This window comes from Triturus cristatus, chromosome 9, assembly GCF_964204655.1.
Source record: "Triturus cristatus chromosome 9, aTriCri1.1, whole genome shotgun sequence".
Classification (NCBI taxonomy): domain Eukaryota; kingdom Metazoa; phylum Chordata; class Amphibia; order Caudata; family Salamandridae; genus Triturus; species Triturus cristatus.
The window spans coordinates 269,467,700-269,482,339 of NC_140592.1; the positions used below are offsets into that span (position 1 = coordinate 269,467,700).

Sequence of the window (14,640 nt, forward strand, 5' to 3'; positions counted from 1 at the left end):
GACGGCTAATCTGCGCTGATTGTAAATGGTAATGCCGCATTGAAAGGGTGGGGTAATTACAGCGCCTCAGTCAACACAGCAACATTTACACTGTGGAATTACCCTTTAAATTAAAGGCAGTGGAAAGAGCTGCGCGCTGCCAACAGCACACATGCATTTCCTTTTAGCATTTATTTATTATTTAGGGCACGGTTTTATTCAGCGCAGCGCTTGCACAGTAAAATCACTGGTTATATAACAGCAATGTTAAAGCCTTAGTCAAGATCACGTGACGGTTCCATTATTTGGGTAATAATGGCAGGACAAATTTTTTTTTTTTTGCAGTTTTATAAAGCGCGAGCTCGACCCAAAGGTATTGGAGCGCTTTACAAGAACACCAGTTACCTTACACAAGGACACATTTATGTTTGGTAGGCACAGGGAGAGTAATTGATTTTCCCAGAATCTCAGGATGCTGAGCCGACGCCGAAGCTCGAATCTGGTTTCCTAGCTCCAAGATTGGCAGCTCTGGCCCTTAGGCTACACCCTCTCCCCTGATTTGGGACCCCACTAAATGAAAGATTCAGAGGCCAATTCACAAAATCATTTATAAGAACCAGAAGTAGTGCTACAAGAGGGCGTCATTACAGGCCTCTGTGAACTGACCACGAAATGTCCACGCTGGGTATCAATAAAAGAGCAAAGATGCACAGTATTTTCGAATTCTACTAAAGGTATCTTAATATTCCAATTTTATTGCCATTTTGGATGTTTAACATTCCTTGGATATTACTACTTTATAGACATTTGGATGTTTTGGGCCCATTCACAAAGGCGTGAAAAGGTAAAAAAAATACGTATTACAGGAATAACACTTTACATACTCTAAAACGCCTTTGTGTAAATAGGTGCTCTTGGACTACGCATTTGTAAGGGTTGCCCCAATGGTTTTCTTTCACTGGAAATGCTGGTTTCCAGTCCTTCCCTTTCAAGTAAAGAAACATTGACAAAGCCAATAGGTTTCGCCTTTATAATACGAAAGCCAAAGTTTGTCTGTAAAATATCGTCAGTGCACGGTGCGGTGCATGTGAGTTTTTGTCCGTGCTGAGATTTGTATGCACGGTTTAGGTGTTTTCTGTTCGCATGCCTGATGGTGTGTTGAGTGTGCACGCTGTACACTGTCATGCATAATTGGAGTCATGCGTGATTTACGCTTGTTTTTTGTGTGTGGCTGGGTGTTGAGCAATGCGTGGTTCTGTGTTATGTATGTATAGGAATTTGTGTTGTAGTGTGTGTGCCTGCCTCTACTATATGTGCTAGCAGGACGGGGCTGTGAGGGGGTAATATAAACTTTCATAATCCTTGTACACAATGGGGAGCGCGGCCCGCTCCAGACACAGTGGTATGGACTCTTCCATTGTGTGAAGGTTCAGCGCTGTTTACTCAGGGCTGCAGTCAGACATCCTCTCCGGAATACATTTTTTTAAACAGAACAAACAACTTTCGGTGCGGACAAAAAGCCGCCCAGTTTGCTGATATTTTCTCGGAAACGAAAATACTGGGATGTAAAAAGTTGAATGTCTGTGTGACTTGCAGTTAAATAGAGCACGCCGCGATTTCAGAACGCATAGGAAAGCGTGAACAGGACAAGTCCCTGGCGCGATGTGACCTCAAAAGAGAGGGTGTTCGAGTCTCGGCAGCGATGCTCAACATCCTATGATTCTGGACAAATCGCTTAACAAAAAAGTAAATGTGTCCGTCTGCAACGTAACTGACGCGCTGATAACTTCGGGTTGAGTTTGCGCTATATAAAACAAAAAAGAACGTCATTCGATAACCTGGGACTCTGGTTTTTGTTAGATTCATTTTCTATTCGTCAGCAGTACTTGCCTGTCATGTAGGAGGTTCTTGTAGGTGTAGGATGTTTCTGTGGTGTTTGAGCAGGAGTCAGGGCTGTTTTTATCCCTAGCAGAAGCATCCTGGCGCCCTCTGCTTTTACTGTTTTGTGTGAGAGTGGGCTGGGGCACAAAGAAAGCATAGCTGCAAAGTATTTATTTTATTAATTTCATTTAATGCAGTTTTATATAGCACAAACTTTACCCAAAGATGTCAGAGCGCTTTACAAAAGAACCAGGTAAGTTACAAAAGGTACACAAGATAGTCTATACACACTAACAAGTTACATATATACAGTTACAGAGGTACACAAGATAGACTAAACCCGCTAACAAGTTACATATATACAGATTTAACGCTAACAAGATGCATATTTATATTGTGAAAAAATAAAATAAAAAAGGTATCAGCGTTAGGTTAAAACAGGATTAATATACATATCTACAAAGTTGACCTAATTTGAGTGCTAGATAGCCATAAGGGTCAAGAAATGGCATGAATTATTCTAGGAAGTTTTTTTGGAGGAGAAGAGTTTTAAGATCTGTTTTGCAAGTCCGGAAAGAGGTGGTGGTTCGGAGAGATAAAGGAAGTGAGTTCCAGATTCTGGCTGCATTACCAGAGAAGGATTGAGCCATAAATCTTTCCCTTTTAAAGGTAGCAGGTTCGAGCATTCAGTTTTCCGCATTGCATGAAGGTCTAGAGCCGTGTGAGATTTTGAGTTTATTAGCCAGATAGCATGGGGTGGAGGTGTGCAAGGCTTTGTGGGTGATACAGACAGTCTTGTAAATTGACCTTGCTTCGATAGGAAGCCAGCGAAGAGACAACAGTATGGGTGGGATGTGATCATTTCTTTTAGCCCCATATACGAAGGGAGCTGCTGAGTGGAGGATGGATTTTAGTGGGGAAAGATGGGATTTGGGGAGGCCAGCAAGGAGAGAGTTGCAGTAGTCCAATCTGGAAATAACCAATGATTGGACCAAGGTTTTCTGGTCTTGCTCAGGAAAGAAGCGCCAACCCCCCCCCCCCACCCCCCCTCCCCTCCAGAGAAGGTGCAGTTGATAACGTGCATTCTTGGCAATGGAATTGATGTAGGACTGTAAGTTGAGCCTTTTGTCAAGGATGACGCCTAGAAATGTGGCACTCTCAACAATGGTTGGCTTGTTGTTGAGAAGGTTCAGATTGTTCATCCAAGATTGGATAGGAGGAGGAGATAGTGAGGTTGAAAGGAGAAGGAATTCTATTTTAGAAGAATTCAGTATTAAATGAAGAGTTGACAGCCAGTAGTGGATGGAGTTGAGAGTGGTGTTGAGGATTGAAATGACATGAGTGGAAGATACCATAAGGTAGATTTGGGCGTCATCCGCATATAGGTGATAATGGATCCCAGATTTTTTTTAGGAGATTTCCCAGCAGTTCAATGTAAAGGTTGAACGGTGTGGGCGCGAGGATCGAGCCTTGAACAGCCATTGAAGTGGAGAGACAATTTGCTATTTTGATCATCTGGGATCTGCCCGAGAGGAATGATTCGAACCATTTGAGCACTATGCCTTCAAAACCCATTCTTAGCTTTAAAGTGTTCAAAAGGGTGTTGTGATTAACAGTGTCAAAGGCTGCGGATCGGTCAAGAAGGGTCATGAGACAAGATTTGCTAGAGTCAAGTACTCGCAGGGCATCATCGATCACTTAACCCCTTCCATGCTCATGACGGAACGGTTCCGTCATGAGCATCGGTTGAGCTGTGCTCATGACGGAACCGTTCCGTCATGGCCCCGCCCGCGCTCGAACCCTTCAGCACCGCGGGGGAATCCGCGCAGCGCTGAAGGGGTTAAAGTAGGGCTGTTTCGGTACTGCAGCCTTGGGTAAAACCAGATTGGAATACGTCAAGGAAGAAGTTGTCCTTGATATGTTGGGAAAGTTACTTCGCCACACAAATTTCTGTAATTTTAGGAAGAAAAGGGAGGTTGGTGGTAGGGCGGAAGTTGTTGAGATCTCTTGCATCAGCAGAGGGTTTCTTAAGAAGTGGGGTAACCTGTCCTGTTTTAAGGGCAGCAGGAAGGGAGCCTTGGTTGAGGAAGAGGTTTACTAGACTGGTCCAATAGGAGATTGTGTGGGTGTAAAAGTCAGTGGCAATGTCATTGGGGATGGGATCGATGGAAAAGTCAGAGTTTAGTTTCTATAGTGCTTTCAAGGAGGGCCGTTTCGATGATGACGTCAAGGTTCTGCCACAGGACTAAGGATTTACGGTCCCCAGGGGAGGTAGGATGGGTAACCTGATCCACAAGTGATTTTACTTTTTCATCAAAGAATACTGCAAATTCTGCCACTATCTTGGGGGTGTCGTCAAATATAATGGGAGAGGGGGAGATGTTGGTGCTTTTGATAAGGTCGAATAACCTTTTAGGTCTGTTTTTGGCGGAATCGAGGAGAGTTCAGAAGTGCATTGCTTTTTCACAGAAGATGTGATTGTGGTAACGAGATCTTGTGAGGCGGAGATTGGATAGATTGGTGGTGGAAGGAGAATGTCTCCATAGTTTGTCAAGGTTCCTCAAGTTTTTTCTTTTTTTGTAGTGGGATTTATTGATCCACGGAGCAGGAGTGGGTCTTTTCTTTTTACTTTGCAGTGGAGCATTGCAGTGATAGAGTGGTGAGACAATGGGTGGTCAGGTTGTTGACATCAGAGTAGGGGTTTAACATTGAAAGTGAGCTCATAGATGTGTTTCACAAAATGTCCAGGTGGATGTTTTTGGTGTTGTGGGAAAAGGTAGTAGTTCTTTTAGGTTGGCCATGAGTAACAGAATGAGAAAAGTGCAGAAAGAAGGGGATGAGGAAGTGGTCAGACCAGTCTACTGGTATAGAATCAACAGCAGTTAGCATATCTACTTTGGAGATAACAAGGTCAAGAATAGAGCTCTTTGCTGATGTTCAGCACTGGAAATCATTATCTCTAACACTCCTGGGAAGAGCCGCCCTTTATAAAATGATGGCACTTCCCTGTTTTCTTTATGCCCTGCAAAACACACCTTTTTTGGCCCCATCTCAATATTTTCTCTCTATTGATTCTGAGGTACGCTTCCTCCTGTGGAACAATGGTACACCCCGTATCGCCCTCGCCAAACTCACCCAAAGTTGGTATGACGGTGGAATTGCTTTGCCAGCTATTAGAGCCTATTACTGGGCTTCACAGCTGGCAGTTCTCAATCACTGGATGCATCGACCCATCACTGACCCAGCATATAGAATGGATAGGTACAATATGTCTTCTGGTAACTACCTCAGGGCACTGTATGGGGGAAAAAATATACACCTAAACACACCCGACTTCCACTACGGTTTCTATTTGGCACATAGCAACTGCTGCGTTGGGCTGGAAAGGCAAGATTACGCAGGCCACTCCGCTGCTTGAGGATAGTCAGCTAGGTGTGCTCTCACAACAGCCAGGGTTTGATACATTGATCTAATTGGCCTTTCGAAAGTGGGAGACCTATGGATGGGGGGGTTGTCCCGTTTGGGGACCTGCAAACTCAATATCAACTTCAGATGGGGGAAACTTTCCGATATCTTCAGGCACGGAATGCACTACATAAGGCAATCCCCAAAGGTTCTGATTTGCTAGCCTCCTCCTCTTTAGAAGATAGACTACTAGATGACTATCTCCCAGAAAAAGTGATTTCATTAACGTATCGGAAAATTCTTAACAATTTACCCAAGACCCATGATAAAATACGAATAAAATGGGCTGAGGCGGCTGGAGATCTTGATGATGAGGACTGGAGGGTGGCCTTGGCATCACCTCAGGTGGTGGCTATCCGTCCCGCTTCAAGCTTATACAACTCAAAATACTCCACAAAGCGTATTACACCAGTGCCGCACTCGTTAAGATGGGTCTTCTAGTCTCCCCTGCCTGTCCTCATGGCTGTGGGTGCACGGATACTTTTTAACATCAATGGTGGGAATGCCCCAGCCTTCAGAAATATTGGGGAGGGTAGTTTCAGCAATGTCTCAGATATGTCACAAAACAATTGAAGGCGGCTCCCCACGCCTGTGCCTCTTAAATATCTGGGACGCCACATATTTGACAAGATTTGAGAAGCTTTGGGTCACACTGGGTTGCATGGTGGCAAACGCAACATTGCCAAGACGTGGAAGGGAGGGGTCGAACTGCAACATACTGATTGGGAATCCGACATGGGTTGGTGTAAGCAAGCGGAGAAAGCGGTGTATGAAAGCAGGGGATGCCCCGGCAAATGGACTAAAATATGGGGCCCCTGGAACAAGAGTAGAGATTTTATTTGTACTCCATTTGATGATGCGCCCTCTGCTACAGTGGAGATTGAGACACTGTAAACCTTTCTTTGTTACATGGGATGATGATACAACTGACTTGCTTTTGACCCAAGGTATTGATTTACTTTGAATGTACCTTCTATTCTTCAGTGATTATTCTACGGTTTGAGACTGCAGCTATTTTGTTTGAGATTCATTTATGTTTATTTTTTTCTTTCTTGTAAATAAAACGATTTACAAAAAAAAAATAGAGCCCTTACAATGTTTCGATTTTGTGTTATGCTGAACAAGATCATTTCCTAAGAGAAAAGTGCAAGCCTGTTGGCCGCTGAATCTTCCAGATTGCCCCATTGAAGATTAAAGTCTCCAATAAAGATCTGTTTGTCGCTTTGCGAGTATTGGTCGCTCGCAAAGTCAGTGAAATCCTCTGTGAAGGCAGGGCTGTCACCAGGTGGTTGATAGATGGTATGAAACCCGACAGGAGAGTTTTGCTGTACTTGAAGCTCCAGAAAAAGGCATTTGAAGGTGCGGAAAGAGCTTCGGGGAAAAGCTTTGAGATGAATGGAGTTCCTGAAGATAACTGCTAAACCTCCCCCGACTTTAACTTCTCAATCATTCCTGAGAATGGAATAGTCAGTGGGGAGCAGAAGATCGAAAGAAATATGGGAAGTGTTATTGAGCCAGGTCTCAGTGAGGAAAAGTATACTCAGGCTGTAAAGATTAATGATGTCTGAAATTTCCAGCTTGTGTTTGTTCGTGGATCTACAGTTGTGTAGCAGACAAAGAACCTCTGAGATGGCTGTTTTGGTGAAGGGGGAGTCAGGGCTGTTAGAGGTGATGGGGTAATGTTCCTGAGACTAGGTGACTGGATTGAAGATGGTTAATGTTTGGTGCGGGTGAGGGAGATGGTTGGTATAGTGCAGTGATTAGCGTTAGCTGGAGAGGAGAAAGTATGTGGGTTGGAGTTTGAGGAATTGTAGCTAGCCAATAAGTTGGAAATGTCAGTTGGTGACAGATTGTGTGAGGCTTTTTTAGGGCATGGGAGCTGGGTACACCTCGGGAGTTTGGGGAAGTGAGTGCTCGCCAAGGAAAGTAGGGAGGTGGGAAGAGTGGACATTTTAGTACTTAGGTGGGAGATGGTAGTTTCAAGCTGGGAGATAGAAGAGATGAGAAGTCCTAGTTTATTTTCTAAGGAGAGCAGAGCTGGAAATGGAATGTAGGGTTGTTTGATGGGTTGGGGGGGTTCAACTTGAGAGGGAGAGTATGAAGAGGGGGTGGTTGTAGGAATATAGAATGGAGGGAGACTCGTCAAGGGATGTTGACTGTAAGTAATTGTCGGTGCAGCTGAGGAGGAGAGATAATTATCTGGGCATACATTTAATAAAATAGAAGTATTGGCTTCTAGCTGAAGGAGAAAACGGTGAGGTCTGTAGTGGGAGGATGGGGAGGAGATAGAAGTGGGTCATAAGAAGGCAGAAAGTTGGGGGAGAGAAGTGGAAGAGGTGGAGAAGGTGCGCAGGCTGGGTACAGAGAGTGTATGGGGGCTGGAAACAGGCATGAACAGGATGGCAGCTCCGGCTGGTGGTTATAGAAAGTGTAAAGTTCTGCTAGATTTGGGGAAAAGGTGGGGGAGGAGGTTGTCATAAGGGGATAGAGGATCAAACAGCAGATCTTGAGTGTTGAGGGGGTGAAGATAAATGAAATGTGATTGCACAGGATTCATGATAAAGGGAGCGGGGAGGGGGAAGAAGGGAGGGGTGGAGAAGAAGGGAGAGCATAAGATTGAAAAGTAATTGAGAGCTGGGAAGTCGGGATGTTGGAAAGATGGATTGGATAGGGGGGTTGTTAACATGGCGAGGGGGAAGGTTTCTGCAGAATTCCAGGATGGCATAGGGCTGTAGAAGATGGAGCAGGCCATTGGCTGGGAAGGAGTGATAAGGGAAGCATCCCAGATGGGGAAGCAGGGATTGGGGGGAGGGTAAGCAGCGGTGAAGGAGGGGAATGGGACTGCCGGGGGGGGGGGGTGTCTGGGCCCGAAGGAGGACTGCAAACTGGTATCCTGGTGGATAAGGGGAGGCAAGGGAGAATTGAGGGAGAAGTTAGATGAGGAGTCTGGGGGATAGCAATGCCAGGGATGGAGAGCAGGAATGGAAAGAGAGAGATAAGTGTCTTTGGCTTGGATCAGGGCTTTGCCCTTATTGTAGAGGGAGATAGTGCGTGAGCCATCGAAACAAGCTGAAGGGGAGATTTTTAGTTGGCGCCCGTGTGGGATTGTATGTCACAGAGTGTGTTTTAAACTCTAGGGCGAGAGATGGTAACATGTGTGTGGGTGGGGTTAGAAGCAGGCGCACAACGTCCATAGGGCTAAAAGGGTTTCAGCCCCCATGTCATGTGCCTCAGCCCGGGCTGCTGCAGCTCGAGCTGCTGTGGGCTCAGATGGGCAGTGTCTGGAGTCTTATCTCCGGCACGCCTGAGTTTTTTACAGGTCTTTAAAGACCATTTGCATATTTACATACCTTTGTAAACTGGATACCAAGGCGTAGTTTTTTTTTTCTGGTTCCAGTACCCCCTGGGCCCCCACTCTGCCTATTCCTTACATTTGTATTTTACATTTACTGCCGTAGTGTGAGAATGCATTTCATGAAAAGGAATATAAAGTAGCATTTCCAAAAGAAAATGCCAGCCATGTGTTGTTTAAAGAGACTGCAAAGTCTCGTCTTGACACTAAATAGGGTTATAAATAAAAAAGTATGTATTCATTTGTAATGCGACTTTTCTGTCTTCGTTACCATTATCAGTCATGGAACATTCAGGCAGCCCTACAACACAATTAAAAGTGCTTTCTATTTCTATTTGCTGTTCGAAGTATGCACAGATAAGTGCTGAAAGTACGTCTTCAGATGACTGCTTATGTTTTTTACCGTCTGGGACATCAAAACAATGAGCTGGCAACTCTAATCATAAGACTGGAAGTTTGTTGCAGGATCAGCAGATTATTTATTTCCTCCACCCTCGATCCCTGATTAATGCCATAATAGCAATAGTTTAACTTATATCTGAAACCCTATGCCACCGTTAATAACATGCTGTGTTACTTCAAGTTCTGGGAATGCACCTGGCATTTAGACAACTCACTCCTTATTCTTGCCCTTCACTTTCAGACTCACACTGATCACCATGCACTCACACCATTCACCCGCTCACCCAGCACTCTCAGTGATCACTCTGCACTCACAATGCACTTGCGCTGTTCACTCTGTATTCACTCTATACCTCACCCTGCAGTCATATGAGCACACTACTCACCCTGCACTCATGTGACACTTCTCTCACTTGTCCCCCTCACTGCTCAATCTGCAATTTCACTCAAACAAACCCATCACTAACCATGCATTAAGTCATCCCACTCTGCACTTACATCCGCACCCAAATTCATATGGTCACCCCACTCACCCTGCAGTCACTCCTTTTACCCTACTCTCACACTGTTGCATCGCTCACCGTGCACTCACATGGGCCCTCCTGCCACCCATACAGCGCAGAGGATTTATGTGCCTGCTACAAAAAACATGTACCATGCAGATCACAGAACTGAGTGTGATGAAACTATGAGTAGCACTATAAAAAACTGAATGTTTGTCAGAAAGATGCTATAGAGAGATGAGGTGCATTGTTGGTGAGTGGTAGTGAGGGAATTAATGGAGAATGAGGAAATGAGGGAGAGGGCAAAAAAATAACAGTTGCACTGTGTGCGACCAGTGCTAGGGCCAGCCCTGGCTGGGAGTGTTAGCCCCCATCGAAGATCGGGTCTAGTTGCGCCCCTGGTTAGAAGCACAGGGGTGAGAGAGCGACGTGGATGCACAAAAGCTCATAGACGAGAGGGCAATATAAGAGCGCGCAGTGGAAGGATACAGTACTTTGGTCCTCTATATTCCAGGGGAGGGGCAAACACACAAGAGGACCTGAAGCCCTTGTGTCCTAACAAATGAGAAGAAAGCAAATGACAGTGACAATGAAGCCAGCCAAGGGTAAGCAATAGGCAGGCTTTAAGCCCCTTATATGTAAACAAAATGTTTTGCAAGCGACACAGCGCATGCGCTGTCTCAGGCGGGACCTAAATTCAGAACTGTCTTAGTTAAAGTGAGCCAATTGGCTTTAGACATCTTAAACCAATGATTTGTAAAAGCAAGGAAGGGAATGAAAAGTATGTACGTCAGTCAAATGGAGTCATCTGGTAACCTTATACTTAAGACAACAACAACTTTCTAGAGACCGGTACACACTGCTGGGGCAGGCAAACAATGTGCTGAGGCTTTCCAGAATTATGTATTCCCATTATAATGCCTCTGTGATATCCTTGTGACTGGTGTGGAATCTTGACATCAATTCTGGATGACAGAATGATGGGAGGAGATGTCAAGATTCCAGACGAGTCAGTTGGACGAGGTCCAGGCGGTCCCTTCTACATGAGAGCTTCACTTAGTTTAATTTCGGCATCAGCGGAATTTCAACGTATGATGCATAAATTGTTCAAAGATATCGATAATGTGATGTATTTTCAAGATGATATATTGGGGTGGGGAAAATAAAAACAAGAACATGCTGAGACACTGGCAAAGATTTTAACTATTCTTGAGAATAATGGGTTAACATTAACCAAAGAAAAATGCAAGTTTGAAAGAGATTCTGTTGATTATTTAGGTCATAACATTTCTAGTCATGGTATTGCACCCAGGGAGAGTTTAATTAGAGCTGTTGAGAATGTCTCTGATCCTGGAGACAAAGATCAACTCAGATCATTTATTGGTTTAGCAGAATATAATGCCAAATGTATTACAAATTTTTCAAACAAGACTGTGAACATGAGAGAATTACTGAAATTAAGGCGTAAGTTTAAATGAAGTAATGAATGCAAGCAATAATTCAATGATTTGAAAAAGTGTATTGTCAATGCATCCACACTACCGCCATTTGATATCAATTGTAAGTCAATCATAACAACTGACGCCAGCAATGTTGGTTTAGGGGCGGTACTAATGCAGGAACAGTATAGGGGAATGGTGAACATAGCCTTTGCCTCAAGGCCTTTACAAGGTGCTAAAAGTAACAACTCAACTTTAGAAAAAGAAACTTTAGCATGTTGGTGGGCTGTTGAGTATTTTAGAAATTATGTTTATGGCACAGAATTTGAACTAGAACAGATCATCGTCCGTTTACTGAGGTATTTACCACTAGTGGGTGCCGGAGAGCCACACCAAGAGTGGGAAAATGGCAATATAGATAGCCAGATTTCCATTTCCATGTAAAATATATTCCAGGAGCTAGCAATGTTCTTGCTGATTATTTGTCAATATTACTACTTAAAAGAGGTGCTTGAAAGAGAAGGATTTCCAAGTGGCGGATAACAGTGTCCAGTTAACATCCCTAGAAATTAACGTTTGTTTGTCAAGTCATGGGGTTGAACACATTCGCACATCTGTATAATATCCACATAGTAATACTATTGTGGAAAGAAGGGTAGAGGTATTAAAGGAAGGGTTGCAGTTAGCTGTAGCTTCTGGAAAGAACTGTCATGAAACTCTCAGATAATTGTTGTGGAATTATCACAATACCCCTAGGGATGTGGGAGGAAAATCTCCATTTGAAAAGATGCGTGGAAGACTGGCTGGGTGCAATATGAAACAATCATGGCCGTTAGATGTAGTTGACAAAATTTAATTAGAGGACAAATGTCGTGTCAGTAATAGATAAAGTAGTGAAACAAAAGCCAGTCCCGATTGTCAAATTAGAGACAAAGTTATGGCTAAGTCCATTAATCAGAGGTGTGAGGGAACTATTCAGCAAGCTGATTGGGTTCATGTGAGAAAAGAGAGGTATGTAGGAGCAGGGGAATCCAAGTTCACGGATCCCATGAAAGTTGTTAGAGTGGGTAGTGATGTGGTGGAATGGACTCATGGAAATGTATGGAGCATGAGCAAGGTATCAGTATTGAAGAAATGTTTATGGCCTAAGGAAGTAGGTATAGGAGGCTTAGATGATGATGAAGGTACACACAATGACACATACACTAAGGAGAGATTGAAAACAGAGTTGAGTGTGGGTCAAATGAATGATAGATTGATGACACTGATGAGACACTCTCCTGGCTGGAATAAGAATTGCGTCATGTCTTAAAATATGGTTATTAATATACCTTGGTATACCAAGGTATATGAATGTGGTTATATTAAGATTGATGACAACCACTCAATGTGGAAGTCAATGTACACATGTTATTCAAACTTATAAGACCTTATCGTAAAAGTAAATGTACATATGTTATTCAAACTCATTTTCTGTTTTGTTTCACAGAAGGGAATGTGTGATATCCTCGTGACTGGTGTGGAATCATCGGTTCTGGATGACAGAATGATGGGAGGAGATGTCAAGATTTCAGACGAGTCAGTTGAATGAGGTCCAGGCGGTCCCTTGTACATGAGAGCTTCACTTGAAATAAAGGAACTTCAACTCACGTTGTGTTGGCGTTATGAGTTATTGAGAATACGGCAGCCTCCTTCTTAATGTGATACTGTTAACTGCACCCCTAAAAGTACCAGATATTTCAGCTTTTATTTGGGCTCATCTGTGAAGAACAACGCAAGTCAAGAGACTTCAAGCCTAAGAAAAGAGAACCTCTCCTTTCTACAATGCACACAATCCACCCCCCATGCTTTCTGTACTAGATGGGTACCGGACGGGCTCCTGCAGTGGGTGGAAACAAAATTAAATGGTGTTTTCTTTTTTAGGCTTGCAAGGCACATGTGTCTCCAAGGCTGGAATCTCTCATGTTTTATGGCTGTGACGAGGAGGAGGGGTGAGATGGTACTGATTTGTTAAGGTGCAAAAGTCAAGTTGGAAGCAATGGAGCCCTGTACATAGCAAGTAGGGACAGGAACACATTTTGGGAGTTTTGGAGGAGGTAAAAGAGCAAATAAAGATTCTTAATTGTTCTCTTGGTTACAGGGATTGTTATTCGTATTGCTTCCTCCCCCCCCCCCCAAAGGTAATTGGCAAGATCATGCCAAAGGGTGCAGTAGTCATTCTCTGCCTCCCTGTAGGCTTCGCTCCTTCCTGGTATCTAATGCTATGTCTTTGGGTAGCAGAGTGGGCTACACCTCTGCAGTCTTCTCTTCTCTGATGGCCTTCCTCAAGCCTCCAATGATGTATTTAATTGAGGCGGATAGCCTAGAGGCTGCACAGCTAGGATTATTGAAAATGTGAGGTCTTTGGAGTGGCCAGAAGCTTACAAGAGTCTAGGTATTCTTCCACATTCAAGGCATAATCCAAGCACTGCTCCCCTCATTCCTTCTCCTTAACATCTTGTAATGTATTGCTCATTCTTGATTTTCTGAGAGATGGGTATAAGTTAGGTCTTGTGCCCTTTCAGTGGAACAGCACTGAAACTTTTAACCTTAATGCAGGCAAAGTAAAGTTGCCCCCCATACTTTGGGCTGGTAGTATACCAGTCATAATTGGGGTGCAAAGGTCTTTTGGAGCCTCTAGGGTCCTCCCTGGGACCCTTAACTTGACTTGTATAAGGTGATATTACTGGTTGACATCACTCCAGCGAGGAAGTTCTACTGTCCAGTGAACCTCATCTAGTTATCTGTTTGAGGGGCCAGTTCTATGACCCTCTTCTATATTCAAACCAAAGGTATTCATGCAACTTGAACCATCTCAATTTATGTTTGCTCCAACTCTGAATCAGGAGGTCTCTGGCCCGGCTGGGTCAAGTTTCCATTTTCTTTACAATGGAGCACACAGGGTATACTCATCTGTTGCACACTCTTACATTTTTGTGTCCTTTTTGTCATGTTTGCCCAGGATTGTGTGGGTCAGAAACTGGCATTCACCACTTTCAGTGGCTAGGAGGAGACTGCTCTATTACTGATTTATCAACTGGTTGGGGCCTCCTCTCTTTTAGAGTGTATGGTAGACCCCAATTGTAGAGTGCTTTCACTTGGGTGAAATACAAAGTTGTCTTCCTGGTGGATAAACGCAGGATTGCCACTTGGCCCACCATGAACACATTTATTTTTCAGTGCAAGCTGAATGTCTCTGCTTTCTTGGTCTCACAGGGGTTGGCAGTCCTTAGTGCGATTTCTAACTCTTAGGACATTCGTCTTTGATTTGGGGCCTTATGTTTTATTGTTTATCTGGTGGCCTTGGTGCAGGGTTCTCATACTAAGCAATTACTTATGTTTTATATATTTTGGCTGGTACACCTTGTTTTCTATACCCATCTTGGGCTTGCTACATTCTCACGTTAGGACTGTAACAAGGAAAGATGGCAAGGGGGTATTGACTGTATTACTGATTAGTAATTGCCATTACACCAAGTCCTTCTCTACCTTGTTACATCCCTTCATGTCTCCAACACTTTCTTATATGTTAGTCACATGTACGTACATTTGGATGCTTACTTGGGGCACACAAAGCCTT

The 14,640-nt window shown here is 43.9% G+C and overlaps 1 long non-coding RNA gene across 1 annotated transcript in view; it reads right to left on the minus strand.

Moving 5' to 3' along the window:
• LOC146797735 (uncharacterized) overlaps positions 1-14,640 on the minus strand; it is a 203,887-nt gene that overhangs the window by 75,357 nt on the left and 113,890 nt on the right. The window lies entirely within an intron of this gene.